The sequence below is a fragment of the Apium graveolens genome, chromosome 8, assembly GCF_009905375.1.
Source record: "Apium graveolens cultivar Ventura chromosome 8, ASM990537v1, whole genome shotgun sequence".
Taxonomy (NCBI): domain Eukaryota; kingdom Viridiplantae; phylum Streptophyta; class Magnoliopsida; order Apiales; family Apiaceae; genus Apium; species Apium graveolens.
In genome coordinates this window covers 192,545,391-192,571,516 of record NC_133654.1, presented here as the reverse complement: position 1 = coordinate 192,571,516, position 26,126 = coordinate 192,545,391, and the positions used below count along the sequence as shown (strand labels likewise).

At 38.3% G+C, this 26,126-nt stretch overlaps 1 non-coding gene across 1 annotated transcript; it reads right to left on the bottom strand.

Annotated features, from left to right (window-relative positions):
- Nucleotides 1–14,766: 14,766 nt before the first annotated feature.
- LOC141681652 (small nucleolar RNA R71) lies at nucleotides 14,767–14,873 on the bottom strand. The gene has a single exon (XR_012559078.1). It is a non-coding gene; the product is annotated as a small nucleolar RNA R71 (small nucleolar RNA).
- Between the last annotated feature and the right edge of the window lie 11,253 nt (nucleotides 14,874–26,126).

Here is a 26,126-nt window from a genome sequence, read left to right as displayed (position 1 = left end):
CAGAATTAAACCCCGGTCGCTTAAGAAACTAGAATTTAACCAATTGAACCCTAACGTTCGCTTATGGTCACTTCTACGCTTAACGAATCACATAAGTCGTTCGAGTACCCTCGGCTCCACCATTTTTAATAAATTAACCATTAAGAATTTTAAGGCGATTATTTCGCGAGTACCTTACCAACTGCCTAATACACTTTACATAATTGTTTCATACTCCAATTAGTCATTTAAGGGCCTTAACCAAGTTTTCAAAGTAAAGTGAGGGGTAAAGGTTCGTTCGTGAAATGCCGTTACTTAAAACGGTCGTTTCTCCTAAACCGTAAATCGGATCTAAGCGAACCACATACCAAAACGAAGCTTACGAAATGATCTAGCTAAAAATGGAAAATTTAAATATTGGTCAGTGAGTTATCTGGTCCGAGATTCATGTACAACAGTCTAAGGAAAACGGGCATCACGACGGCTATATTTACGAGTTTTCCAAGTTTCTCACTACACCAAAACCTCACCAAACAACCCACTATTATTAACACATCAAAACCTCAACTACATAATACTATACCAGTCCTTATTCTCCAGATTCTTCATCTCTGTTGGATTTTTAACGCAGCGGGGGTATGGCAAAACACTTTTACACATACAAAATCCAAATAAAAGCATATAAATCGTGAATAAAAATTCAAGGGATCGAATCTAACCTTTTAAAATAATTCGGAGACAACGATCAGAGATCCTTAGCAGTTGCTCCTCAAGTGTGAAGCACTCCACCGGTATCCACCAAGAAAACGATGTTAAGGAGGAGGAAGGAGGTGGAGAGAATTGGGTTTTCCAAACTTTTTGGGTTTTCGGGTTCTTTGTTGGTTAGAATAAAATAGGGTCTATAATAGTGTATTTATAGGCAAAATTTTCAGCTGAAATTTTCCCATAAATAATATTATTATTATCCCATTTATTATTCTCATTAATAATTAAAACACCTTTTAATTATTAATCCTTTTTCTAAACACTTTAGAAATAATTCTCTCTCTTGATTTAATTTCCAAAAATTAAATCCTTAATTAATAATATTAAGAACTTTTTTTAATTAATTTATAATCAATTAAATCTCATTTAATCAATTATTAAATTTGCCAATTAAATATTTATTTCACAAATAAATAATTATTAGCCATTATTAATTAATTCCTCCACCATTAAATCATTCTCTTTTTATGGTGTGACCCTGTAGGTTCAATATTAAGCCGGTAGTAGAAATAAATAATAATAAAACTATTTTATCATTATTTATATAAATTCTCTAATTTATTAAATATGATTAATTAATTAATCACATTTATTCTACATCGTGAGTGATGCTTCTCAACATATCGCGACTATCCGGATAATATGAATTCACTGCTTAGAATACCAAGAACCTGTCAGTGAATAGTTACCGTACAATAAACTCCTTCTACCCTACAATGTTCCGATTAAATATAAGGCATGGATCTCGTGTCAAGCCTATCTAATTCAATCACTTGCTTACCATTTACTATACGTAGTTCTATGCAAATTAGAAACTCCTTTCTAATTTCATTCACTCTGGCCAGAGATTCCTGAACTAGCATAAGTGGATCAGCCTTGAACATTCGCTTCCTTCACTGGAAGGGGTAGATCCTTTATTGATCATACACTATCTTCGTGTACAAATTCCTATACCCAGAAGAGCCCTAATAATTGTCCCTGGAGACTAAGAACTAAACCAAAGCATAGTTCAGTGTACACAAGATGACTATGATGACCTCAAGTCTAAGGATACTTGTACAACTATCACTATGTGAACAACTGCTGACACGTGAGTGAACTCCATCAGTTGTTTAGCTGTGCGAGTCATGTTTAGTAAACTTATTCTATAATAAGCACCTACATACTAGCTATAGTGTCACCACACAAATGTCTATGAGAACAGACATCCTTCATAATGAAGCAAGCATAGTATGTACCGATCTTTGCGGATTATTAATTACCAGTTAGTAATCCTATGACCAGGAACTATTTAAGTTTAGAGTTATCATCTTTTTAGGTCTCACTATTATGATCTCATCATAATCCATAAAAAGCTTTACTCTAAACTATGGTATATCTTATTTAAACACTTAAATAGATAAAGCCCGTAATAAAAACAAAACAAGTCTTTATTAATATCAATGAATTCAAAACAGATTACATAAAAGTTATTCCTAAATCCTAATACATGATTGGACTTAGGACATATTCCTTTCAATCTCCCACTTGTACTAAAGCCAATCACTCTGGTATCTAATACCCATCTTGTCTTTATGACGATCAAAGTGACTTTCATAAAGTAGCTTTGTGAGTGGGTCTGCTATGTTGTTATGTGTGTCAACTCTATTTCAATACAATACAAGAAATGTTATCGCGCTCCCACTAACCCTTTTGTAGACGCATGGTTCATCTTCGTTTTGATAAAATCAAACTCTTTGATTGTCTCATCAAAACGAATGTTCCATCTTTCGAGAAGCCTGCTTTAAACCACATATGGTTCGCATCAGCTTACACACTAGGTTTTCATTTCTCTTGGAAAGAAAACCACTTGGCTAATTGCCAGATCTCATAGTCGTAGTAAGCAGCATTCGCAAGCAAAATCCGAACTGATTTTAACAGGGCTATAGGTAAAAGGTTTCATCAAAGTCAATCCATTGCCTTTGTTTGAATTCTTTTGCCACAAGCCTGGCCTTAAAGGTCTCCACCTGACCATCTGCTCTAATCATTCTTTTGTATCCCGTATACATAGATTTCTTTCCGGATTTCATGGCACTATGCCATTTCTCTGAGTCAACACTACTCATTGCCTCATTATAGGTTACAGGGTCATCATCATCAATGATCGACAACTCATTGTCATTCTCAATGACAAGGCCATATTACCTCTCAGGTTGGCAAGACACTCTCCCTGACCTATGAATGGGCTGTTCCACAAAAGGTTGTTCAGTCAGAACAGGTGTTTCCACTTGATCCGTAGTAGTTTGTACTTCTTGAACTTCATCAAGTCCAATTTTGCTCCCACTGTTTCCTTCAAGGATAAACTCCTTTTCCAAGAAGGTAGCATGTCTGGAGACAAACACCCAATGATTGGTACAAAAGTAATACCCTAAAGTCTCTTTAGGATATCCCACAAAACTACATTTTACGGATTGATATTCCAGCTTATCTGGGTCAACTTTCTTGACATAAGCTGGACATCCCCAAATCTTAACGTGTTTAAGACTCGGTTTCCTTTCTTTCCATATCTCATACGAAGTTTGAGGAACAGATTTTGGAAGGCACCTTATTCAGTAAATATGCTGAGGTTTCCAATGCATAACCCCATAGGAATACTGGAAGATTTGCATAGCTCATCATGGACCGAACTATATCTAAAAAAGTTCGATTTCTCCTTTCAGATACTAATCTGGAGGAGTCCACTGGGAGACTATACCATTTACTTTGAGATAATCCAGAAACTCTCCGTTCAAGTATTCACTACCTCGATCTAATCGAAGAGTTATAATACTATGTTTGGTTGTTTCTCCACTTCATACTTATATTCTTTGAACTTTTCAAAGGCCCCAGACTTGTGTTTCATCAAACACATATCCGAATCTAGATCTATCATATATAAAAGTAATGAAGTATGAAAATCCACCCATGGCTTGCGTAGACATTGGTCCACATACATCTGTGTGTACCATTCCTAGCAAATTTGCAGTCCTCTCTCCATGTGTACTAAATGGAGACTGCATTGCCACTACAAAGTGAGATTTTCATCATCCCTTTTCTTTTATTAGTTTGTTCAATCTGAAATAAATTATGTCACATACATACAGACCATTATTTAAAGTACCAAGTCCATAAAGAATATTATCTCTAAGAATAGAACATTCATTATTCTCAATAATAAATGAAAATCCAGCCAAGTCTAACATGGAAATAATATTCCTCACAATCGAGGGAACAAAATAACAATTATTTAAAACAATAGTCTTGCCCGTAGGCATATGTAAATGAAATGATTCTACATCTTCAGCAGCAACTCTTGCTCCATTTCCCATCAGTAGAATCACCTCCTCTTCCTCAAGAGTCCTACTTCTCCTTGTTCCCTGTAACAAATTGCAGATATGATAACCACAGGCGGTATCTAATACCCAAGTAGAAATTTGATTTAATGACATATTCACTTCTATCATGAACATACCTGAATCAGAAGCGGTAGTCTCACTACCCTTCTTCTTCTTCAATTCTGCAAGGTAAACCTTGCAGTTCCTCTTCCAGTGCCCCACCTTGTTACAGTGAAAGCAAACAACTTTGCTCTTGGGGTCTTCAGCTTTTGGTGGAACCGGTGTTTTCTCACCTACTTTCTTCTTCTTGGAAGGGTTCCTCTTCCTTTTCTTAGGATTGGAACCTTCACCAATTAGAAGAACAGAACTCTTCTTAGGGGGAAAATTCGATTCCGCAGTCTTCAACATGTTGTGGAGTTCAGGCAGGCTGACATCCAACTTATTCATGTGAAAGTTCACAACAAACTGAGAGAATGAACTCGGAAGTGATTGCAAGACCAGGTCTTGGCTCAGCTCCCCATCCATGACAAAACCAAGTTGTCTAAGACGTTCAATCAAATTGATCATCTTAAGTACATGGTCATTCACAGATGATCCCTCAGACATCCTACAACCGAACAGCTCCTTCGATATCTCATATCGAGCTGTCCTCCCCGCCACATCATACAAATTTTCTAGATGCATTAGGATAGTGTGAGCATCCATATGCTCATGTTGCTTCTGTAGCTCAATGTTCATGGAAGCTAGCATGATGCATTGAGCAACATTTACATCATCTATCCACTTACGATACACAACATGTTCATCATTATGTGCATCACTAGCAGGTTCAGTAGGCTTAGGTGAGTCAATCACGTATTCCAGCTTCTCAATCCTGAGAACAATTCTCAAGTTTCGAAGCTAGTCAGCATAATTAGGACCAGTCAATTTGTGAGCATCTAGTATGCTCCTGAGTGATAGTGCAGAAGATATAACGTACAAAGTAAATCTGTAAATGATAAACACATAACAACACTTAGCAAATATTCGATTTCATTTCAAAACACTATATGAATCGGGTCTTTATTCATAAGTGGCTCCCACTAGTTTATCTAATTTATTCAACCCCCTACGTGAAAAATTAAGCATTCATAATGCTAGTGGGAATAGGGATCCTACATTCCATTACACAACCCCGGCTGTGGCACGAAACGCCATGTAATGTTCAATAGGCAGACAACTCTTGTCAATTACATCTAATGTTATTCCCTAATCAAACTTTAGCCTCTTGAATAATTGAGTCACGGCTGTGGCATGATAAACTCAATATTCTAAGTCAAGTCAAACCCAACATTCCGTACAATTGAATCAGTCCCCAAAGGCCCACGGCTGTGGCACGTAACGACCTTTAGATTCTTATTCAATGCACACATCTCTATATAATAGACAAGTATTTCTTATTTCGAAATCAAAGCCCTCGGCTGTGGCACAAAACGACAATGATTCAAAAATAAGAACTACTTTTCTATCATGTTGGAAGGCTATGACCAACACAAGCCCGTTGTGTCATTGGCCAATTACTACTTGATATTATTTAATTTTAGAGGGATTATATTATGTTACAATCATAATCATATTATAAATAAATTCTTCCTTTTAAATTAAATATTTCAAATCAATAATCAATAATCAGATGATTCCCAGATCGGGTGGAGCATTGTCAAGAGGCGTCACTTAATAACCCTTTCTTACAGATAGAAATCTGTTATTGACAGAATCATCCTTTCTCTCATATCGAAAATTCATATTCAATTACGTGTTTCACAAACACAAGAATCTCATGATTGTATTCATAATATTGTTATTAAGGTTATGAAACTATTTCACTATACTAGGTTGTCTAACAAGCGCCTTATGTTCATTTAAGTTCACCTAAATCTATCATCGCATGATAAACTAAGCATATATCACATACATCAACATGAATAAACATCAAGGTAGGCATGTTACATCATCTAGCACATTAGTCTAAGCATTATACATCTCTATGTATCACATAAAACATTTAAAAGCAACTTAAACAGTTAAAAATAGCTTTAAAACACTTCATGGAAATATAAACAGTTCAAAACTTTTATATAAACTAAAATTGATCACTCCATTACATCCGTCTCGAAAAAACGAATCCAACAGTATATTGCACGCCCAAAACGGAGTTACGAAACTCCCAGAAAATCAATTTTAATATCAACAGACGGGCTGTAACGCATTCCGGTGATGCGTTACACCCCTTTTAAGCCATTAAAGGGTGTAACGCATTCTGTGAATGCGCCACAGGTATGTAACGCATTCCCAGAATGCGTTACACCCCTATAATTTTTTATTTTTTTTTGTTTTTCTGCAGCAGCCGTCACTTTCTCCTCGAAAAATGTGCATGTCAGACCTGACCTCCTTCTCTTTCCGTGCAACACACAGACAGATTATGCAGAGCAGATACAGTACAAATATATATACATACAATACATATATATATATAATTATTTAATTACGAATTTTAATTGATACAACTTTAAAAATTCATAATAAAAAATCTATACATCATAAAATTATGAAAAAATACCCAGACGATCTACAACACTTGCAGAACCCATATCAACATTCAAAATTATTTTGAGAAACGATTTCTCATCAGACAAAATTAATCCATGATATAACTTGTAAAAATCATAATTAATTCATACAAGCACATAAAATTCTGAAATTTTTACCACAGATCTATATGCATACAACCTATGCTCTGATACCATTGTTGGATTTTTAACACAGCGGGGGCATGGCAAAACACTTTTACACATACAAAATCCAAATAAAAGCATATAAATCGTGAATAAAAATTCGAGGGATCGAATCTAAACTTTTAAAATAATTCGGAGACAACGATCAGAGATCCTTAGCAGTTGCTCCTCAAGTGTGAAGCACTCCACCGGTATCCACCAAGAAAACGATGTTAAGGAGGAGGAAGGAGGTGGAGAGAATTGGGTTTTCCAAACTTTTTGGGTTTTCGGGTTCTTTGTGGGTTAGAATAAAATAGGGTCTATAATAGTGTATTTATAGGCAAAATTTTCAGCTGAAATTTTCCCATAAATAATATTATTATTATCCCATTTATTATTCTCATTAATAATTAAAACACCTTTTAATTATTAATCCTTTTTCTAAACACTTTAGAAATAATTCTCTCTCTTGATTTAATTTCCAAAAATTAAATCCTTAATTAATAATATTAAGAACTTTTCTTAATTAATTTATAATCAATTAAATCTCATTTAATCAATTATTAAATTTGCCAATTAATTATTTATTTCACAAATAAATAATTATTAGCCATTATTAATTAATTCCTCCACCATTAAATCATTCTCTTTTTATGGTGTGACCCTGTAGGTTCAATATTAAGCCGGTAGTAGAAATAAATAATACTAAAACTATTTTATCATTATTTATATAAATTCTCTAATTTATTAAATATGATTAATTAATTAATCACATTTATTCTACATCGTGAGTGATGCTTCTCAACATATCGCGACTATCCGGATAATATGAATTCACTGCTTAGAATACCAAGAACCTGTCAGTGAATAGTTACCGTACAATAAACTCCTTCTACCCTACAATGTTCCGATTAAATACAAGGCATGGATCTCGTGTCAAGCCTATCTAATTCAATCACTTGCTTACCATTTACTATATGTAGTTCTATGTAAATTAGAAACTCCTTTCTAATTTCATTCACTCTGGCCAGAGAAACCTGAACTAGCATAAGTGGATCAGCCTTGAACATTCGCTTCCTTCACTGGAAGGGGTAGATCCTTTATTGATCATACACTATCTTCGTGTACAAATTCCTATACCTAGAAGAGCCCTAATAATTGTCCCTGGAGACTAAGAACTAAACCAAAGCATAGTTCAGTGTACACAAGATGCCTATGATGACCTCAAGTCTAAGGATACTTGTACAACTATCACTATGTGAACAACTGCTGACACGTGAGTGAACTCCATCAGTTGTTCAGCTGTGCGAGTCATGTTCAGTGAACTTTTTCTATAATAAGCACCTACATACTAGCTATAGTGTCACCACACAAATGTCTATGAGAACAGACATCCTTCATAATGAAGCAAGCATAATATGTACCGATCTTTGCGGATTATTAATTACCAGTTAGTAATCCTATGACCAGGAACTATTTAAGTTTAGAGTTATCATCTTTTTAGGTCTCACTATTATGATCTCATCATAATCCATAAAAAGCTTTACTCTAAACTATGGTATATCTTATTTAAACACTTAAATAGATAAAGCCCGTAATAAAAACAAAACATGTCTTTATTAATATCAATGAATTCAAAACAGATTACATAAAAGTTATTCCTAAATTCTAATACATGATTGGACTTAGGACATATTCCTTTCAATCTCAACCAACTACAATCAAGTTCTATTAACTATAACAAGATTCATTCACCAAATCACTCCAATTTCAAATCAAATTACTAATAATCAAAGATCATGCATCTCATTTTGAAAACCAACCATAAAACTCACTAATAGTAAAAGTAAAGGCTATGATTTGAAGTTTATACCTTCCTTGGTAGGTGTTAAGTTGCTAGGAAGCCTTAGGGAGCCTCCTACAAGCTTGATCTTTCCAAAGAAATCAAGAACACAAAGTTAGGCTTTGAAATTTCTAAAAGTACGATTGAAAGAACTGTAAAAATGAGGGTCTTACCATGCTTATTTGGACGATACTTGTGAACAAGAGTTGTAGGCCATCTCAATATCTTTCCAACGAGCTATAGAACACAACATTTGAGTGAGTATTGAAGGAGATATGACAATTTCAAGTTGCTGGGTTTGTTTTGGCCGAGAGCTTCTCTTCATGGGAGCAAAGTCAAATTTTTAATTTTTGTGTTATGATATTTTGCTTGGTTGATTTCCTTTTTGGCTTGGCAAATTTTGATCTTTTACCATGGTAACTTTTGCATGGCCAAGAATCAACCAAAAACACACTTCTTTTTGTCATGCTTATGTCACCATGCTTGTGTCACCTTTTTAACACATGTCCTTTCCTTGTGGTTTGATGATGTCACAATCCTTGGCTTCTTGTACAAGCTTGTCTCTTGGTCGCTTATTTGTTTTACGGTTCGCTTAACTTTCGTTCTCGTTCGTCGTTTGAGGGATCATATCTGGGATCTTATTACTTGGGTTCCCCTAAACCTTTCTCAATATTTTGTATTCCTTTTATGATCCTCTCTTATAATCCTTGAATTTAAATCCTTTTAATCATGTTACCTTATATTCATTTCTTTCGGTATCTGGTGGATTTTCGGGAAAAATCAAAGTGTCCGTATTCGAATTCTAACGACCTTTACATACACTCATTTACTTTATGGAATACTAATACGATCTTAGAATTTCCATAAAAGTACTCCTATATAGCGTGGTCTGATAATTTTCCTTAATCAGCATCATCAGCAAAAGTTACTATTTATCCGTGTTTCAAAAATTCCAAAAATTGGGGTTATTACAGTCTCCCCTCCTTAAAAGGATTCCGTCCCGGAATCAGATAGAAAATAAATAGGGATACTTTCTTAGCATTGCACTTTCTAACTCTCAAGTCAATTTTCCCACATTGTGGTTCTATCATCAAACTCTGACTAGTTTGATAACCCTTCTCCTAAGCACTTGTTCCTTTTCAATCTATAACCTTTCCCGGTTGCTCCATATAGGTTACGTCTGGTTGCATGTCTATGCGCTCATATGCCCCTATATGTCTGGCATCCGGATTATACTTCCTTAACATTGATACGTGGAACACATTATGAACTTGCTATAGGTTCGGGGGTAGGGCTAGCTCATATGCTAACTTCCCAATACGTCTTAATATCTCCAGGGGTCCAACAATTCGTGGGCTTAGCTTTCCTTTCTTTCCGAACCTCATCCATCCTTTCCAAGGGAATACCTATAACAGCACTAGGTCCCCTACTTCCTATTCTTTGTCCTTTTGTGTCAAATCAACATACTTCTTATGTCCATCTTGGGCTACTACCAGCCGTCCTCTGATTAGATCTATTATATCCCTGGTCCTTTGGACCACTGCTGGTCCGAGCATCTTGCGCTCTGCAACTTCATCCTAGCGTAAGGGATATCGACATTGTGTTCCCTCAAGGATCTCATAAGGCGACATCTCGATACTAACATACGATCTATTTTCGTAAGAAAACTTAATCCGTGTTAAGTGATCATTCCAAATTCTTTCAAGTCTATCACACAGACTCTCATCATAGCTTCTTGCGCTATAGGTTTTGCTTCTCAATACCCACTCTTTTCCAGTTCGTAATCGTTACTATCTTTCGTACCTAATATTATACTGGTTACACTTTTGCTCGTTAGCGTTCTATAACCTTTTAATAATTGCGTCAACCTTAGTATCACGAACGCGTTAGATTCGGAATACTACCGCACTGATACTACTTCCTTTCTAGCTGCTTCCATCTTCGAAAGCTTGATCCATCGTATAGAAGTAAAAGATTTTATTGAGAGATCACTATGATCATGAACACTTGTTACATCGCATAGTTAGTACAGAAGGTGGTCAGCCTTTAGTACTTGACAAGCAATTAAACAATAGATGTATCCTACTAGGCTTCTATCACACAGATAGATAGTAATTCGGCAATACCTCCCCTTCTGGAAGGGTTGTTCTTCTCAGCTTATACAAAATGAAAAGGAGAGAAAAGAACGAATTGAAGAGAGTTATATATAAAAAAATACTGCAACAAATATCTGGCTTGGAATCTATCTCTGAACTATAGAGGTTTGTCATAGGAGAACAAAACATATGTGTATATATATATCAACATCAAGTATTATAGCATCGCATTTCACGTGCCAAAATATTTACTATTCCGTCCATCATTCCATGGATCCATGCTCTTGCTCGAGCTCATAAACACTCACTTTTGAAACTCCCTCGACATCGAAACTCGAATAAGGGATTTCATTTTAGATATCATTGTTACTAGAATTCTTTGCTTGCAGTGCAACCTTCCTCGTTTAGTAATACGACTCTCTATTGATAAGAAGGAATAAATATTCAATAGGTAGACAATCGACTTAATTAGTCTATCAATGATGACTTATATATCACCACAACCCGATTATCGGTACTCAATCTCAACATCCATTCCAATACAACTCTCACGCTTGTAATCGGCTCATTACTCGCAGAATCATTCCTGCATTACTATGGTCCACCACTGACCTACTGTAGTCATTCATTTTTTATGAAATCTTAATAGGTAACCATACAGAGTCCATACATGTCGTATCGAATTCTTCTAAGGAGGCAACATAATCACCATTCCATGATTCATGAAGAACACTCCTGAACTTGACGTACATATGACATGAAGCAGATAAAATTACAGAAGAGTTTCAATAAAAGCAATGATAGCAGGTTAATACCATTATTAACCATATGTCTTTATTAGGAGACATGAAGCTCAAAGGTTCATTTTGTCCTTTCGTAATATGGTCCTGGCTTATCTCAAGATATGACCTTATAAGATAGATAGCCCACTCACGGTGATTTCATAAATTAAATCTTTACCAAACTACTATCACGGTTGAGTATTGCACAATCATCAGAAGGAATATCAATCTTTCAAACCATAATACAATATTCATTGCTTTAACCATTATCACTGTATTCTTCTGGCACGAGCGCCGATAATTTTCTTCTTACACTTAAAGTGTCGGCCACTTCTTTGGCCTTTCCTGATAATAATATTTCCTTACAATCAATGTCATTTTAACCACCTTCACTAAATTTTTCTACCTCATTTCAAATCACTGCTTATGTGAAAATGATTTTCTTAAGTCCTTGTGATAAAAAAATCACAATTTTTCCATAAGTCACTGCCTTAGTCTTTAAATGTAAACATTATCATGGCTGACTCTCGATCGTACTTAGGACGTCTTTTATCTTGGGCCTTTCTTGCTTTAACAATTCTGACCTTCATTGGTTCAATCTATACTTCTTATGGTTTAACACGTGCCCACCTGGCATTATTATAATTACGCCATTTTTCATTTATCAAATTTCTATTCTTGAGAACTTCGAATATTACCTTTCTCCTTATAAAACCTCTAAGGTTATCCTTAAATCGTTCCTCCTATATTCCCTAGATACAGGCATATCAAAATATCATTTACTAATACTAGAACCATTGTTTATACACTTCTGAAAAATTTCTCCACTGATCCTTAAAGGTTGTTGTTACCTTAATCCTTTCTAATTCATACTGTCAAAACTCATACTGTCCCTATTAAGGGCGAAATGCCAACCTTTATGCATTCCCCTAGGGTTTATCTTAAGTTATCAAAGTTATATCCTTAATTCCACCTTTAAAAAGGTACTTGCATCCTTCCATGGATAAATCAAGTCATATATCTTTGATAGATTATCTTATTCAATCATTCCCACCTCGATAGTCTACACCAATTTCACAATAGCATCCTTATTCAAACTGAGATCAACCCTTATGGCCTTCAAAAGATAACAATGGTTACTGATAAGTGGCATTTTATACCACTTAGAACGTCTTAAAATGGCTTAAATTGGTGTCTTGAAATCAAGTATTTTGTGTATTTGATGCGTTTTTCTAGTGTTTATGCATTTCAGGGTATTAGTTGCATTTCGGGGGAGGAATCATCAAGAATAAGCCTTGGCATGTGTTCACCATTACGAGAGGAAAGGAATGGGCAGATTACGGCGAAGAAACGGAGCAAACCTGGATTTTTTCCAGTAGAGGCCTGCGCGCCCGCGCAGCAATGCTGAGCGGCCGCGCAGCAACCTGCGCGCCCGTGCAGCTATGCTGAGCGGCCGCGCAGGGTCGGGGAAAAAGATAAATTATTTTAGACTTCTACTTCTGTTTGGCTTCCAACTTCTATGTAATCTGAGTTTTATGGGACTATTATATAGGTAGATTTGAGACGTTTTCACAGAGAGTATTAAGGGGATTATGTTTTAGATTGTGTTTTACGCAAGAAGCGAAGGAGAAAAGGAAGAAGACCGATTTAGCACACCGCAACGAAGAGGAAGCATATTTTCTTGTGATTCTTGTTTCGTTGTAACGTTGGATGCTAGTTTTCTTGCTTTGACTTATTTACTCTTGTGACGTACTCTGTTTTAATATAATTAGTTTAGTTATTATTTTCTTGTGTTTGTTTGTCATGATTTCATATGAACCCATGATGGCGATAAGTTCTATTATGGGCTAATCGTGATCATGGGGTTGCAACGGAGTTATTATGGAATTCTTTAGTTAATTGTTTAATACTTTAGTGTGTGATGATTACATGATATCTAGTATTGGTTGTGCGTATTCGTCTTATGTGCGTCGCGAACATATAAGATAGGGTGTTAGTCTCTTGTGAAGCGACGGTGGATCTTGAGATTTAGAACTTGCCATGCTAGCATAGGTTCATGTACGTTGAGCATGATTAGTGGGTAACTCTAACAGTTTTATTTGCCCTATGTAATCAAAAGGAATAACTTGAGCTTAAATCATTGTGTTGTCAATTTCTGTAGACATATAGGAACTCAACATAATTGATGACTATTCAACTTCTATCTTAATTGTGGATGCTTGGTAGAATGGTATTAGTACAATGAAAGTTGGCTTTTATCAGTTTCGTGTTATTCGATTAATATCATCACTGCCACATGCTAAAGGTAATAACAATGGCTATAGAAGGAAGTAATAATGAAGTTGTGATCTCATGAGTGGTTTATTATTGATAAATTGAAGTGTTAGTTAAGTGGTTAATTAAGTAGTTAATTATAGTTAATATTTAATCAACAATTTTAAGTGTTATTATCTTAACATTGAGAAGTAATCATACATTGGTGAGTGAGTTTAATTAGACAATAATTTAGTCTGAGTCTCTGAGGGAACGAACTAGAAAGTATTCTATATTACTTGCGAACGCGTATACTTGCTATATTACTTACCATCATTGGTCATTAGGACTCAGTGATTAGGACGTAGTAGTTACTTACTCTTTTCGGTTGTGTTTCAGGTACTTTAGCAAGCGTTTATGCAAACTCGTTCTCGTGCTCGCAAGAGGACTTTAGATACAGCTGAGGAGACAGACGAAGTTCTTGATATTCCAGAGAAGTTAGATTTTGAGGATTCGGATTCAGGAACTGAGCAGAAAGAACCAGTAAACATGGGAGATCGTATTGTTCAAGCTGATCCAGCTCTTATGGATTTTTCTCGGCCTAAAATTGATGACATTCAGTCAAGCATCCTTCATCCGGCTATTCAAGCTAACACCTTTGAAATCAAGCCGGACACTATTCAGATGGTGCAGAATTCTGTTTCTTTTGGAGGAGCGGCAACTGAAGACCCCAACATGCACATAAGGAATTTTGTCGAGATCTGCAGCACTTTTAAGTATAATGGCGTGACTGATGAGGCTATCAAGTTGAGGTTTTTCCCATTCTCACTGAGGGATAAGGCTAAAGACTGGTTACATTCTGAACCAGCTGGGTCCATCACTACGTGGCAAGATCTTGCGCAAAAGTTTCTGGTGAAGTTTTATCCAATGGCAAAGACCGCTGCTATGAGGAGTGCTCTTACTCAGTTTGCGCAGCAACCTACAGAATCTATGTGCGAGGCTTGGGAACGCTATAAGGAAATGTTGAGAAAATGTCCACATCATGGAATGCCGGATTGGATGGTGATCACTGGTTTCTATAATGGTTTGGGGGCCCAATCTCGGCCCATGCTCGATGCAGCAGCTGGAGGAGCCTTATGGGCTAAAAGCTATACTGAGGCGTATAATCTTATCGAGACGATGGCTGCAAATGAGCATCAAAACCCTACTCAGAGGATGACGTCAGGCAAGGTAGCAGGTATTCTGGAAGTTGATACAACCACCGCTATTGCAGCCCAGCTCCAAGCGCTATCAATGAAGGTTGATTCTTTGGCTACGTATGGAGTTAATCAAATAGCTATGGTTTGTGAGCTTTGTGCAGGTTCTCATTCTACGGATCAGTGTTCTCTTGTCAACGAATCTGTTCAGTATGTGAATAATTATCAGCGACAACAGCAGCCTGTGCCAGTGACCTATCATCCTAATAACAGAAATCATCCAAATTTCAGCTAGGGGAATAATCAGAATGCTATTCAGCCACCATATCAGCAAGGAGTGAGTAAACAGTTTAACCCACCTGGATTCCAGCAACCACAGCAGTATGCTACAAGGCAATCATATCCTCAATAGGGAAGTGCAGCTGCACCTACTAGTGCTGATTTTGAGGAACTTAAGCTGTTGTGCAAGAGTCAGGCAGTTTTTATCAAGACCTTGGAAAATCAAATTGGTCAATTAGCCAATGCAGTGCTCAATCGTCAACCTGGCACTCTTCCCAGTGACACGGAAGTACCAGGCAGGAAGAAAGCTAAAGAGCAAGTTAAGGCTATTACCTTAAGGTCTGGAAAAGTAGCTGATGCTGAAAAGGCAAAAGAATTAGAAGCTGAAATTAGAGGTGAAGAATCTAAGCAAAAGGAGAAAGCGGCGGAACCAAGGAAGACTACTGTTGAACACACTCTACCTGAGGCTAATACAGGGGAGAAACAGCTCTATCCTCCACCACCTTTTCCTAAGAGATTGCAGCAACAAAAGCTGGATAGACAGTTCGGGAAGTTTCTAGAGGTGTTCAAGAAACTTCACATCAATATACCTTTCGCTGAGGCTCTGGAACAAATGCCTAGTTATGCGAAGTTTATGAAGACTATTCTTACAAGGAAGGTGAAACTGGATGACCTTGAAACCGTTGCTCTCACGGAAGAATGCAGCGCTGTTCTGCAGCAAAAGTTACCACCAAAACTGAAAGATCCAGGAAGCTTCACCATTCCTTGCACCATTGGCAATCTAACTTTTGACAAGTGCCTTTGTGATTTGGGAGCAAGCATTAATCTGATGCCGTTGTCGATCTTTAAAAAGCTGGATCTGCCTGATCCAAAACCCACATACATGTCGCTACAATTGGCTGACCGTTCCATTACTTACCCAAGGGGCATAGTTGAGGATGTGCTCGTCAAGGTGGATAAGCTCTTCTTTCCAGCAGATTTTGTTATTCTGGATTTTGAGGAAGATAAGAAGATTCCCATAATCTTGGGAAGGCCTTTCTTGGCTACTGGCCGTACCTTGATAGATGTGCAAAAAGGGGAACTTACTATACGGGTCCAAGATCAGGATGTGACCTTCAATGTATTCAAGGTAATGAAATTCCCCACAAAAGATGAGGAGTGCTTAAAAGTGGATGTGATTGATACTGCGGTTACTTCGGAACTCGATCACATGCTAATGTCTGATGCATTGGAAAAGGCCTTAGTGGGGGATTTTGACAGCGATGATGAAGATAACAACGAGCAATTATAATATCTGAACGCTTCTCCATGGAAGCGAAAGCTGGACATACCATTTGAATCTCTTGGTACTTCTGACCTTAAGAAAGCTGAAGGGAAGCTCAAACCATCAATAGAGGAAGCACCTACCTTGGAGCTCAAACCATTACCTGAACACTTGAGGTATGCTTTTTTAGGTGATTCATCTACGTTACCTGTTATTATTTCATCTGACCTTTCAGGTAGTGAGGAAGACAAGCTCTTAAGGATTTTGAGAGAATTCAAATCGGCTATAGGATGGACCATAGCAGACATTAAGGGGATAAGTCCTTCATATTGTATGCATAAAATTCTGCTAGAGGAAGGTAGTAAGCCAACTGTGGAACAGCAGCGAAGACTGAATCCCATCATGAAGGAGGTGGTAAAGAAAGAAATTCTGAAATGGCTAGATGCAGGCATCATTTATCCTATTTCGGACAGCTCGTGGGTGAGCCCCGTATAATGTGTACCTAAGAAGGGAGGTATCACTGTAGTCGCAAATGAAAAAAATGAGCTCATCCCTACTCGAACAGTTACAGGATGGAGAGTATGCATGGATTATAGAAAATTGAACAAAGCCACAAGGAAGGATCACTTCCCCCTTCCATTTATTGATCAAATGCTTGACAGATTCGCGGGACATGAGTATTTTTGTCTTCTGGATGGTTATTCCGGGTATAATCAGATTTGTATTGCACCAGAGGATCAGGAAAAGACTACCTTCACTTGTCCATTTGGCACATTTGCTTTTCGCAGAGTTTCGTTTGGGTTATGTGGTGCCCCGACCACTTTTCAGAGATGTATGATGGCTATATTCTCTGACATGATTGGAAATAACGTCGAAGTGTTCATGGATGACTTCTCCGTCTTTGGACACTCATATGATGAATGTTTGAATAATCTGCGCGCCGTACTTAAAAGATGCGTGGAAACTAATTTGGTGCTTAATTGGGAGAAATGTCATTTTATGGTGCGTGAAGGCATTATCCTTGGGCATAAGGTCTCTAGCAAGGGTCTGGAGGTGGACAAGGCCAAGGTGGGAGTCATTGAAAATCTTCCCCCACCTAATTCTGTGAAAGGAATCCGTAGTTTTCTTGGTCATGCGGGTTTTTATCGGCGATTCATCAAGGACTTTTCAAAGATATCTAAGCCGTTGTGCAATTTGCTTGAGAAAGATGTGCCGTTCGAATTTGATGATGAATGTTTGGCAGCATTCGAGACTCTCAAGGAGAGTTTGATCACTGCACCAGTTATTACAGCACCAGATTGGACAGAACCGTTTGAGATGATGTGTGATGCGAGTGATTATGCGGTAGGTGCAGTTCTGGGACAGCGCAAGAAAAATTTTTTCCATGTGGTCTACTATGCGAGTAAGACTTTAAATGGTGCCCAATTGAACTACACCACTACTGAGAAAGAGCTTTTGGCTATAGTCTTTGGCTTTGAGAAATTTCGATCTTATCTGCTTGGTATGAAAGTATCAGTATTCACTGATCATGCAGCTATTCGCTATCTGATTTCTAAGAAGGATTCGAAGCCGAGACTCATTCGTTGGGTGCTTTTACTTCAGGAATTTGAGTTAGAGATCAAAGATAGAAAAGGTACTGAGAATCAAGTAGTTGACCATCTCTCTAGGTTGGAGAATCCCGATTCTACTTCACAAGATAGGACGTTAATCAATGAATCTTTTCCGGATGAGCAGTTGTTTGCAATTCAGGAGGAAGAACCATGGTTTGCAGATATTGTAAACTATCTCGTCAGCAACATAATGCCTCCTAATTTGACATCCGCTCAAAAGAAGAAGTTTCTGCATGAGATGAAGTGGTATATGTGGGATGAACCATATTTGTTTAGACAGGGAGCTGACCAGATCATCAGGAGATGTATCCCGTTCTGTGAGACGGAGGGGATATTACGAGACTGCCATTCCACGGTTTATGGTGGACACTATGGAGGTGAGAAGACGGCAGCTCGTATTCTGCAAGCAGGTTTTTTCTGGCCTACTTTGTTCAAGGATGCTCATCAGTTTGTTTTAAGGTGTGATCGTTGCCAAAGAGTGGGAAATATGTCAAGGAAGGATGAGATGCCATTAAATGTGATGCTTGAAGTCGAGGTCTTTGATGTGTGGGGAATCGATTTCATGGGGCCTTTTATCGCGTCTTGCAATAATCAGTACATCTTGCTGGCAGTCGATTATATCTCAAAATGGGTCGAAGTTAAAGCTTTACCGACAAATGATGCAAAGGCAGTGCTAAATTTTCTTCATAAGCAAATTTTCACAAGGTTTGGAACACCTCGGGTAATCATAAGTGATGAAGGATCGCATTTTTGCAACCGTAAGTTCACTTCTATGATGCAGCGTTATAATGTGAATCATCGAGTAGCTACTGCCTATCATCCGCAAACAAATGGTCAAGCGGAAGTGTCTAATAGAGAGATAAAGCGTATTCTAGAAAAGGTTGTTTGTCCGTCAAGGAAGGATTGGTCTTTAAAGCTCGATGAAGCTGTTTGGGCTTATAGAACAGCATACAAAACTCCACTTGGGATGTCACCGTTTCAGTTGGTGTACGGTAAGGGATGTCATCTACCGGCGGAGCTTGAGCATAAGGCCTACTAGGCATTGAAGAAATTGAACCTGGATTTAGATGCAGCTGGTAAGAAAAGAATGCTTCAGCTTAATGAACTTGATGAATTTCGACTTCAAGCGTACGAGAATAACAAAATGTATAAGGAAAAGGTGAAGAGGTGGCACGATAGGAAGCTACATCCTAAGTTATTTATGCCAGGGAAACAAGTTCTTTTATTCAACTCTCGGCTCCGACTTTTTCCTGGGAAGTTGAAATCAAGGTGGTCTGGACCTTTTATTGTCAAAACTGTGTTTCCACATGGAGCGGTGGAAATTTTTGAGAATGATTCGGACCAAGCATTCAAGGTTAACGGTCAGCGGTTGAAGCACTACTATGGGGACATGGCAAACCGAGAGATGGTTAGTGCCATTTTGTTGACTACTTGAGAAAGGTACGGAACGTCAAGCTAATGACGAAAAAGAAGCGCTGCGTGGGAGGCAACCCATGAATTGTTGTTACAGGAACCCTTAGAAGTTAATAACCTATCCAAAAACACAAAAAAATCAGAAAACAGGGGCTGAATTTTTTTTTTCCAGAGACCCTCTGCGCGCCCGCGCAGCTATGCTGAGCAGCCGCGCAGGGGTCGAGTTCCAGAAATTTTTTTACAGTTCAGAAAAAAAAAACAAACAAAAACACAAAAACAGTTTTAGCCCATAAACCCACGAATTGTTCCCACTACCCCATCATTTTATCCCTTAATTCCCAAACCCTAATCTAATCCACACCCTATATATACATACACCTATCCTACATATCTCCCACAAAACTTCCTACACTTAAACCCTCTCACAAACATCAAAAATCAGTTCTTACACACTTTTATTCACGAATCAATGGCACCTAAGAGAGCACGCACTATTGACAGCAGCAGCACAGTTCCTACTGCTGATTCATCGAGGGGTACTGCTGCAAGGCCTCGGTTAACTGACAGAGCTGCGGAGGAGGAGTACACTAGGCTGTTGGGGAAGCCGATTCTGAAGGAGAGGGGGTTTTTACCATCAGGGAGGGATGGTGAGTTATTGCCCATGATTGCAGAGAAGGGGTGGATAGCTTTTTATGAGTCACCCGAAGTAGTACCGATGAGCGTTGTTCGCGAGTTCTACGCGAACAAGAAGGCTGAAAAGAATGGGTTTTCTGTAGTCCGTGGGCTGACGGTTGATTATCATCCTGCGGCGATTCGCCGTGTGATTGGACAGCGAGAGAGGAAGCCCGAGGAGGAGAACTGGAATGAAAAGACTGCTGAAGATTTTGACTTGGATTTGATTTGTGCGACTCTCTGTCGACCGGGCACAGTTTGGACCCGCAGTCCAGGCAATAATGAGTATCGTCACTTTCCGGTGATCGCCATGAATAGGTATGCCCGTGCTTGGAATGCATTTATATGTGCTAATATTTTGCCTTCTTCACATGCACACGAGGTCACAGTTGAGAGAGCACAGTTGTTGTGGGGAATTCTGCATGATGAGTACTATGTGGACCTTGGTGAGTTTATCTACCAAGGAATTCTGAAGTTTTTGAGGGGAGCAAAGCATATGAACATCCCTTATGCATCCACGGTTACGAAGCTATGCCGAGCAGTGGGAGTGAACTGGCCGGCTCATGAGCAGTTGCAGTTGCCAGCAGCTCCGATTGATTCTGGCACTCTGAATGGGATGCAGGAGTGGACCGGTGGTGAGCCTGAGGAGCATGGGCTGGGTTATCGTCTTCCAGGAGGGCGTCCAGCACGAGGTGCTACTATGGCTAGGCCAGGGCGTGGTGAAGCTGGTTCTTCGAGAGCTCAGGAGGGTGCTGGGATGGGTGATGCCCAGTATAGGAGGCTTTCACGGCGGATGGATGCCATGTATGAGACGCAGAGCAGGTTTGCTCAGGAGCTCACCCTTGCGTTAGGGACTGCTTTTCGAGGCCTTGGAGCTGATATCCAGTGGCCAGTTTTTGGTGAGGACTCTGCATACCCACCGCCTGATACTCCACCCACTGAGGGTGATGATGATGATGACTCTGAGTAGGTATACCCTGTGTTCCTTTCTACTACTTTCACTGAGGACAGTGAAGATTTTTAGTTTGGGGGTGGAAGTTAAGGAATATTGTGTGTGTGTCATTTAGTTGCATATTCATGATAGTTTAGTTCATATAGTTGCATAATTTATGCCATTTAGTTTTTTTTATGAATGTCATGTAGCTCATGCATTTACCATGATCCCTTTTGCAATAAGTTATCGACGGAATTGTGATATTGATGCGAGTGTAGTGATAGCATTAAAGTGATATTAAGTTGTGTAGGTTGATATGCATGCTAGAAACAATTGTAAGTCCACTAAGTCTTAAAGAATGCGTAAGGGCTAGATTGTTGTTATGATTTGGTTGTTTTCAAGGTCAATCTACTTATTATGCTTAGAATTCGATTATAGGTTCTTAGTGATAAAGACATGAAAAAAAAAAGAAAAAATTTTGGAGAACAAAATATGGAAGTTGTTGCTAGTTGTGGCTAGGCGTCAAATGGCTAGTAGCCGGCTCGCATATGTTGCGAGTAGTCTAGGGTTGAGCAAGATGGAGCGAAATACACTTGCTCAGAAGTTATTAAAAAAAAAAGAATTTTTTTTTTTGCATAATTGATCAAGAGTGGGCTCTTTGGTATTCGAGTTATTAAGTTCTTAGGGGACTTTGTGCCTAGTGACCTAAGGCTTTTAGAGTCTGGGATCCGCTAACCTAACGGTCGTTACATGGATACCATTGTATAAGTCTTTTGTGGACCTCACTCATTGCACGGTCAAATAAGCATTTGAGTTGTAAATAAAAAGCACGATTTCGTAGTAAGCTCCAGAGTTCTTGTAGTGTTGTATATCACTTTGTGCCTAGAATTTTTATTCTTTGTATAATCGTAGGATTGCCTTGAGGATAGTCTAGTCATAGTAATTGGTCTAGTTCCGAAGCATATCTGTTAAACATTTGCACACACCACGTTTCTGGCTGTATATCCGTTTGCATGAGTTTATTGATCTTTAGTTGTCTAACTGCATTCGTTGAGATGTGACAATTTGGTTGGTTAATTGTAGTAAGGGGGATCGTTGCATTTTCATATAGATTGCATTCATGCATATTTTTATTTGTTTTTGAGTCTGTGACGCTTGAGGACAAGCATCGATTTAAGTTTGGGGGTGTGATAAGTGGCATTTTATACCACTTAGAACGTCTTAAAATGGCTTAAATTGGTGTCTTGAAATCAAGTATTTTGTGTATTTGATGCGTTTTTCTAGTGTTTATGCATTTCAGGGTATTAGTTGCATTTTGGGGGAGGAATCATCAAGAATAAGCCTTGGCATGTGTTCACCATTGCGAGAGGAAAGGAATGGGCAGATTACGGCGAAGAAACGGAGCAAACCTGGATTTTTTCCAGTAGAGGCCTGCGCGCCCGCGCAGCAATGCTGAGCGGCCGCGCAGCAACCTGCGCGCCCGCGCAGCTATGCTGAGCGGTCGCGCAGGGTCGGGGAAAAAGATAAATTATTTTAGACTTCTACTTCTGTTTGGCTTCCAACTTCTATGTAATCTGAGTTTTATGGGACTATTATATAGGTAGATTTGAGACGTTTTCACAGAGAGTATTAAGGGGATTATGTTTTAGATTGTGTTTTACGCAAGAAGCGAAGGAGAAAAGGAAGAAGACCGATTTAGCACACCGCAACGAAGAGGAAGCATATTTTCTTGTGATTCTTGTTTCGTTGTAACGTTGGATGCTAGTTTTCTTGCTTTGACTTATTTACTCTTGTGACGTACTCTGTTTTAATATAATTAGTTTAGTTATTATTTTCTTGTGTTTGTTTGTCATGATTTCATATGAACCCATGATGGCGATAAGTTCTATTATGGGCTAATCGTGATTATGGGGTTGCAACAGAGTTATTATGGAATTCTTTAGTTAATTGTTTAATACTTTAGTGTGTGATGATTGCATGATATCTAGTATTGGTTGTGCGTATTCGTCTTATGTGCGTCGCGAACATATAAGATAGGGTGTTAGTCTCTTGTGAAGCGACGGTGGATCTTGAGATTTAGAACTTGTCATGCTAGCATAGGTTCATGTACGTTGAGCATGATTAGTGGGTAACTCTAACAGTTTTATTTGCCCTATGTAATCAAAAGGAATAACTTGAGCTTAAATCGTTGTGTTGTCAATTTCTGTAGACATATAGGAACTCAACATAATTGATGACTATTCAACTTCTATCTTAATTGTGGATGCTTGGTAGAATGGTATTAGTACAATGAAAGTTGGCTTTTATCAGTTTCGTGTTATTCGATTAATATCATCACTGTCACATGCTAAAGGTAATAACAATGGCTATAGAAGGAAGTAATAATGAAGTTGTGATCTCATGAGTGTTTTATTATTGATAAATTGAAGTGTTAGTTAAGTGGTTAATTAAGTAGTTAATTATAGTTAATATTTAATCAACAATTTTAAGTGTTATTATCTTAACATTGAGAAGTAATCATACATTGGTGAGTGAGTTTAATTAGACAATAATTTAGTCTGAGTCTCTGAGGGAACGAACTAGAAAGTATTCTATATTACTTGCAAACGCGTATACTTGCGTGAATATTAGTGCGTGTTTTCGCCCTAACAGTTACCCGCTTTTCCTTCCTAATTTAGTAATGACAACAGGGATGTTCAGGAAGATATTGGTCATGTTCAACGTGAACTTCTTCTTAATAATTCCTCATTTACTTTTGTTGTTTATCTCAACAGTCATCTCAATGTTGGGATGTCTTTCATACCTGGTGTCTCCCTTTCTGGGTATCATGCCCCCGGTCTTACACTTCACATTCTTGAAGTTCACTTCCTTCATCCAATTTTCCTAATTTCTCACTTTCTTGTCTCCTCAGTCTATCCGCGTCTCATTGTTTATCCTTCGAACTATCTCATGGTTTCCTTGAATTCTCCTAACTTAAAGGGGGTACAATATATGTATCTCTTATGCCTTCAACCATCAATTTTAACTCATGGTGAATCACCCTCATCCTGACGATTACATACTTTTCTATTTCTATTGCTACGAGTCTTTGGTTTCCTCATGCCCAACTCCCTTATCATTTTTCAAACTCTATTGCCTTATATTCCTTTCCACTTCAGTTTCTTTTCATTTTCCTTTCTCTTATCATTATTTCATGAACCCACTACTCATTGACTTCAAACATCACGTCATTCTGGGATTCTTGTCATCAGAACGAATCTTGACAACTTTTACAACTTAGCTTCATAATTCATCATACTCGTCCGCCTTTGTTCTGGCTCTAAAGCTTTTACATATCTCCATAACCTTGGGAATTACTTTCCCGAAAACAGTTGACTGAACTTTAATCAGTTTATTCTAACCTCTGGCTCCGTGCCTTTCTTGGTCTTTCACCAGCGGGTGGCCTCTCTCTTAGAAGGGCAAGTGACAAAAACAGTCTTTTATGATTCGTCCATCATTTAGAATCTCAAATGATTCCTATATTACCTTTAGCCAGGCTCTCGCCTCTACTGGGTTCGCTTGTTCCTTGGAACTCTGAGAGCTTAACGACTTAAAGGTCCTGAAAGAATTTCCCACCGCACTGTCTCCTCAGGGTGGTGGTTGGGGATAATAGTCTAAGTTCTCTTTAGACAGGTCCATGAATTACCGTATAGGAGTACCGTCTCAGGTCTCCTTTCTTTACTCAACTTTCTGTTTCCTTAGTATGAAATGTTTCATCCTTCTCCCATACTTGTGGTTATCTTATACGTTAAAATCCTTGTTTTCCACTTCATTATGTTATGGGCTCCTTCTTTCTTAATGGCGACCTCCCTGACTATCACATTCAGGGTTTGCTCTAAATCTTATTCCTCAAACTAGCTTTCATCTAAGATCTCATCTTTAAGCTCTTGAACATTTGGAACCCAAATTTTGTAGGAATACCTCATTATTCCCTTATCATCTTTCTCGGTATTAATCTCTTATCTATTTGTTGGCTCTCTGCCTTCATTCATCACTTTTTCTGGCACAATATGTTCTTTTCCAATAATTCGGGCTGTATTGCAATATTAAACAGCTTTTCGGTACCGGCTCCGGTTACCTTCACTTTTATTTCCATTTTCTCAAAATCTCTTATAAACTCTCCCAAAGACATTATCATCTTGAGTCTCTCCTTTTTACTAAGGGCATCAGCCACCACATTGGCTTTCCCCGAATGATAAGAATCTCCCAATCATAATTCTTGATTAGCTCTAACCGCCTCCTCTGGCGTATGTTGAGCTCTTTCTACGTAAAAATGTACTAGAGCTCCTATGTTTTGTGTAAATCTTGCACTTCTCTCCATACAAGTAGTGCCTCCAATCTTTAGGGAAAAACTATTGCCACGAGTCCAAGCTCATGGGTGGGGATATCGAATTTTATATTCCCTTAATTGTCTTGACGCATACGCGATTACCTTGTTGTGCTGTATAAGAAGCACCCTAATTCCTTATGCGAAGCGTCAATACAAATCACAAAATCTCCTTTTTCCATCCGGAAACGCCAACATAGGAGCCGTCACCAACCTTTGCTTCAGTTTTTGAAAGCTGTTCTCGCATTTCTCTGTCCATTCGAACTTCTCAATCTTATAAGTAAGCCGCGTTAAAGGGGCTACTATCTTTACGAACTTGAACGAACCTCCGGTAGTGACCGACCAATCCTACCTCTGGTAGTTTCCCTAACCATGGTTATCAATTCCTCAGTGGTCGTTTATTCATTCTTGTCAGGATCCCCCACGGGATCCTCCTCAACAACAATCCCTTCTAGGACAACATCCTCAACCGCTACATCCTCAATATGAACATCATCCGGTCCCTCGTTAGGACGCTATATCGGATCCATAATCTGATCTCCAATAAGTAATAAAACATCATCCCGTT